This window comes from Chelonia mydas, chromosome 7 (assembly GCF_015237465.2).
Source record: "Chelonia mydas isolate rCheMyd1 chromosome 7, rCheMyd1.pri.v2, whole genome shotgun sequence".
Taxonomy (NCBI): domain Eukaryota; kingdom Metazoa; phylum Chordata; order Testudines; family Cheloniidae; genus Chelonia; species Chelonia mydas.
The window spans coordinates 36,098,495-36,104,997 of record NC_057853.1 but is presented as its reverse complement, the minus strand read 5'-3'; positions in this window follow the sequence as shown (position 1 = coordinate 36,104,997).

Sequence of the window (6,503 nt, the reverse complement as noted above, 5' to 3'; positions counted from 1 at the left end):
GTAGAGCAATTTCACCTCTCCCAAAGTCACAGGAGGCTATGAACTAACTATGCAGATACCATTTCCTATTTCACACTTAGCCTTTTAGGAACAATGGTTTTGTTCTTTGTTTTTTTAAGTATAAAAATTTGTAAGGGACTGGGCTGCTCAAGGGACTTGTAATGGGATAAACAGCCTTTCACTTCTACGTCTTGGATTTGAATCTAGGCCAGCTCAAGAGTGATTTAAAATTTGGCCTATAAGAAATGAGTTTGCGGTTTTAATCTGATGTTGCAAGAAAAACACCAGCGCAATTGACATAAAAGCAGAAATTGTTGGCCCTTGCTCAAGATAGCATTGCTTGGTTAAAATAACCTTGAGAATTATTGCCCGATTTCTAATCTCCATTGTTTGGGGGAACACCATAGAGAAGATAGTGGTAAAACAACCTTGGCAATTTCTAAGGTCCTCAGGATTTCCTACCTCCTGGCACTGAGACTATTAGCACTTCTCTATAAAGCGTATGACACCTGTGGTGATCTGCAGTGCCTTCCAATTCGTTTCCAGGTGCAGTTCTAGGTGTTACCTGTGTCCTGTAAAGCACGACGTAGTTTAAATTCTAGGTGCCTCAGAACTGGCTTCTCTCTACCCAGTACCGTAACAGTTGCGATCAGCTGACATGCTTGACGTCACAGTTCTGTTTTATTGTAGTGGGGATAAAGTGATCCCTGTGTCTAGTGTGTAAAGCATTTTGGGATGAATGGCATGAATGTATATGCAAGTTATTATTTAATTTTACAGCATTTGGAACATGTACAACAGTTTGCACCCTAAGAAGTTTGCAAGTTACAACCACCTATGTTTTACCATACAGTATACTGGATCAGTTTGCATCACGTTTATAAAGCATTTTCCCATTCACATGTATTCCCTCAGACATGGTGTTCTGAAAGTTAGGTGCCATGAAAAACACAAGGTCAAGATTATGTCAGTCGCAGATGAAAATGTTAATTTTATGAATCAAAGTAATCCATTAATTGCTTGAGGATCCTAAATTCTCAAGGGAATGTCACTAAATCACAAAGTGATGGATTTTGTGTCTTTGTGGGCCCAGCTTTCCCCTCATAGTAGCGTTCCACTGGGTCCAGTGAAGTTACTCTTGAATTACATTGGCGAGAGAGGAGAATCAGGCCCTCCACATTAAGTATTATTACATCCAGTGTTATTAGTGTCCATTTTCCAATTTCATGTCCCAGAGGTTTTTATTATGCAACAGCTACGCGTTAATGTTCCCCTGGCGATTTGGTGAAAATGTAGATGTGATTTTGCATCCTAATAATAATTTCGTTGTGAACATATCCAATAATAGAGAAATTACTGACCTTCCACCTCGTTGTCTAGAATTCAAGCCTAGCTTCATGCCTTCAATGAAATGTGTTTGACAGGCCTGTCATTGGCTTTACTGAAGCAGCACAGTAAAATATGCACTGTTCCTCCATCACCCTATTGTACAGGTTAATGTGACAGGCTCATGCTGACAGGTTGCAGTTTTCAGAGCTGCAGAGATATGCAAATGGTGATTAAAAACCTCTCTACTGCTTCTGCTGTGCATATCAGGTAGGGTACGTGCTTTGGCAAGCAACATTCAAAATATGAATTCCAAAGACATGGATTTGGAAAGCTATAATTTTAATTGCACACTAACCCATTACACTGGCCAGATTCCAATCAGTGGGCCAAATCCTGAAGTCCTTACTCAGTCTCTCTTCAGGCATACCTCCCAGGGCGAAATCTTGGCCTCACTGAAGTCAATGGGAGTTTTACCACTGACTTTCATACGGCAAAGATTTCACCCTCCGCTTTCCAATGGGGCTTCTGCCTGAGTAAGGACAGTGTAAAAGTTAAGTAAGGGCACCAGGATTTGGCCCCATGTATGTTTATTCATGTACATGAATCAAGTATAGCAAATAACTAGAGGATATGGCAGTGATATTTTTATTATGGCTACGACTATAGTATACTCTGCTGATGTGGGTTTGGGGTTTTTAATGGCAGCTTCCTTGTGACATACAGCATAGCAACACAGGTCTCAGTTCTGGCTTTAGTTTCTTGCTCCTTTTGGGGATGGTGAGGCAGTGCCTCCCTAAACTCAAGCATGTGCATATACTGCAACCCTTAGTATGGTCTTGTCTCCTCCCCACTATGCTCTTGCATTCCCTTACAGCATACAGCCACAATCTGGCCAATACTGTTCATCCATCGTCATATCTACACTCACTGGGAAGTATTAGACACTGGAATGACTCTACATATCACTCCAGTAAGACCCTAGGATAGTCCAATATTGATTAGCACCAGATTCTTATTGAGATTACATTTCTGCCTGGCTGGTGGAATTTGTTTTATTTCAAACAGATCTTTATTTCATACATATCCATAGCTTTTAGCCAACTATGGGTCCATTATCCCATTATCAAAGAAAATTAAATTTGGCTGACATGATGCAGGGGGCATTTTGCACTATTGTTACTAGCCTTTCATCCATATATACTCTCATTATTCCTAAACAAGACATTTTTCTCTCTCATGTACACTAATGTCCAAAGGGGCACATTTCCAGTGCTGTACCGAAGTTTGTGCATACATCCTTGTTATTTATAGTCTTTATGCTCAAAACTTCCCACACATCTACTGTAGCTGAAAATACATTTGTCTGAATTATAAGAGCAAAAATCTTGTTTTCAGCTAATACTGAAAATTATTTTTGCCCAGTACACGAAGAAACATCCATTTTAATGTTTAAAGCTTTGAACTACTCGATATTTTTCCAAAATTCCCACAAAGCAAATGGTATTTTAAAAATGTGTAAGATTTTCCATAGTCATTTCTTTTAAATAAGTACATTAAGTTAATTGCGTTACCTTTACCTGCTTGCCTTTTATATAAACAAGGAAGCTTATCTATTTCTAAATAGCAACTCAGTAGTCCTAGTACATGGGACGCTTCCTGATGAAAAAATTGCTTGTACTATATATAAAGAAGTTAGCATACCAGTCTGTAATAGATTCAGTGTGGCATGTTCTTGTAATACATTGTTAATATTATACAATTAAGTTGGTCAGTAAATATACTTGGTGAAGTACAATTTATCACATCATGCTAACAGGAGCGTAATCCTGACATCTAGTGACAACTGTTCGAGCAACTGTATGAAAGGCTAAAAGACAGTGTCTTTGCTAAGTATGTTTCCAGCTCCATCAACACCGTTCAGGGTCAGCAATAATGTTTGTTAAAAAGTAATGAAAACATTTTGTGCCTGTAATTCTGTAAGTCAATGTCTGCAATATTGTGAAAGATAGAATGAAAAAAGGGAGAAATTGTTGACCCTAAATTATTTCAAATGCAGTTCATGAATACTAAGTGTTAAGTGTAGCTTCTTGCAACCTCTGTATATATTCAAAATAAATTAGTAAATGTTCATGTAGTTTAAAATGGCAACTGTTAAAAACTGTTCTACATAAAGCTCCTGACTAGAGAATTCCTGTGAATGTCACTAATTGGTCATTGCCAAGTATTTGAAGAAACAAACAATACAGACTTCCACACAAATCACAGAAATAAAATATGAGAAGACTGATTAGGTCATCTACACAACCTCCCTGCCAATTTAGGATTATACTTACTGTATTTCCTGGTTGTGCAAAACAACACTGAAAATGGTTATAAAACTGCCCTTTTTAAAAACTGCGGTCTGAAAGCACGTTTGCAGAGTTTGGCATTAGATAGAAGTTAACTCGGAATATCATTACCGTACAATATGTATATCAAATGCACAAAAATGAGAATAAATTTGAAGATAAGATTTCAAAGACTAGAGCTCTGTGTTCCAAAATGTTTGATTTTTCTATTGGGAAACTTGGAATGTTTTCTTATTTTAGGGCTAGATTGTAATCTCAGGTGTGAGGGAATATTACTGTTTATTCTGAACCCTTCTCCAAGTAGGCATGTGCATGAAAGCTCAGCGGGAGATATTTCAAAATGTGCAACACCTACCTGAGATTAATCTCAGCCTAAAAGTAAATTAAAAATGTCAATCATCAGCCAAATGTTTAAAACATGAGTGGGACTGTAACAAAAGCCTTGTGTACACTATGTTTTTTTCTTTAAATTTCATGCTGTTGCTACTACTGATGCAATATCCAGAATTGCTAGCTTTTACTTCCTGTGAACTTGCTAATTTCCTTTGGCTTCAGTGGTGGAGGATCCTAAATGGTTGAAGACTAGGCTTCAACTGAGGCGGGGAGCTGCAGGCAATTAGGAGTTAGTGGCTATTTAAGTCCTCCTTTTAAAATAATTCAAATAAGATAGATAAGGAAAAGTTATATGTATTATTTGTTTTTATAGTAGTGCCTAGAGCCTCAACTGAGACATCTCTAGACCCCATTGTGACAGGCACTGTACATACACATAGTAAGAGACAGACCGCCTTTGCCCTGGAGAGGAAACTCAGGTTTACCTAGACTTTTTTAAACTACTGCAATTCTCAGGACTGGCATATTATGACCAATAGATTACATTATTGCAGATGTCCCTCTACTCAGTAAATGAGATATGAAATCAGGAGCTTATATGGCAGAGTAGTAGCACGAACTATCTTCTAATGCAACACAATGGGGAGCTGTGGGTGACATCTTATGATGCATGGGTACTTACCTGTCAAACAATCATTGTTCAGAATATACTTCTTGCAGTGACAGTAATTCAGAAATAGGTCACAGCTGACTATCTCCCCAAACCAACTCAGGATTCTCCTGTAATTTGTAATAAATAAATAAACAAGCGAACATAAAACAACATTTAGACAGAACTCTGATATGCCAAGATTAGTCTTAATTAAGGTTTTATAACCTAATTATAATTCCCCTGAAAACAGGGAAATAAAATAGGAAAAACAAAAACAAACAAATGAACTCTCCAAGGCATTTTAACTAAAGCAATGGGAGGAACCTAACCTCAAATCCTGCATAGGTCAGAAGTGAAAATAAATTTGGTTATCTTGCGGTTTTGGAAGATAAGCTATACAACAAACAGATTCAGGTATAGATGATAACAGGAACATATTTTTTCAGATATACCATTTACAGAGGTGGTGAATCCCTGCCTACCCAATTGCTGCTTGGAATGGAGTTCCTGTACTCTCAAGCGTGATGCAAAGAACGTAGGCCATGCTTACAAGATTGGCGACTATCATCAGAAGCAGGGACTCTGGAAAAAAAAAAAATTGAGGACATGATGGATAAACAGTAAAACATGAGTTTCCAGTGTAATGCTGTGGCCAAAAAGGCTAAAATGATCCTTGGCTACATAAATGGGGAAATTGAAGAAGAGCAGAGGAGTTATATTACCTCTGTTTTTGGCACTGATGCGAGTGCTACTGGAATACTGTATCCACTTCTGGTGTCCACAATTTAAAAACGATGCTGAAAAATTGGAGAGGGTTCATAGAAGAGCCACAAGAATGATTAAAAGATTGAAAAACATGCCTTATGGTGAAAGACTCAAGGAGCTCAATCTATTGAGTTTATTCAAGAGACGGTTAAGGGGTAGTCTGATCACAGTTTATAAGTACCTATGAACAGATATTTGATAATTGAGGGCTCTCCAATCAAGCAGACAAAAGGTACAAAAAGTTCCAATGGCTGGAAGCTGAAGCTAGACAAATTCAGACTACAAATAAGGCACGCATTTTAACAGGGAGGGTATGTAACCCCTGGAATAACTCACAAAAAGCTTGTGGTGAATTCTCTGTCACTGGAAATCATAAAATCAAGACTAGATGTTTTTCTAAAAGATATGCTCAACCACAGTTATTTGGACTTGACGTAGGAATTAATGAATAGAAATCCTGTGGCCTGTGTTATGCAGGTCAGACTAGATGATCACAATGGTCCCTTCTAACCTTATAATCTATGTATCTTTGACAGCCACTGGAAAGACTCCCATTAACTGCAATGGGTTTTGGATCAGGTCCTCAGTGAGGTCAGGTTCTAAAAGAGACAAAAATCACCAACAATATACACAATAAAACTAAACTTTCACTATAGATATTGGTATAGTCCCCACCCTTCCCCTCCTCCCCCCCGATTTGTCCACAGCACAAAACCAGTTGGTCATGACAGGTAGTTTCTGTTTAAGATGAAACATCAGGACTGGGTTCCCACATATCTAAGTTAAAATGACTTAGGAGGGTCATGTGAAGAGCCTTGCTCAAGTGTCACCTCTCGCTTTGTCCAGCTCAAACCAGCTGCATTGCTCCTTAACTTTCTTAAGGAGTACACTCATCCACGTGAACATTAAACAAAGCAAAACCTTAAGTGATTGGACCAGAACTTTGATAATAGAATTGCAATTCTCGCCCCTCAGCTTTAACTTAAACACTCAGAGTGAAACCTTGGCCCCTTTGAAGTCAGTTACAAAACTCCCATTGACTTCAGGGGGTCAACATTTCACTTGAAATGATTTTC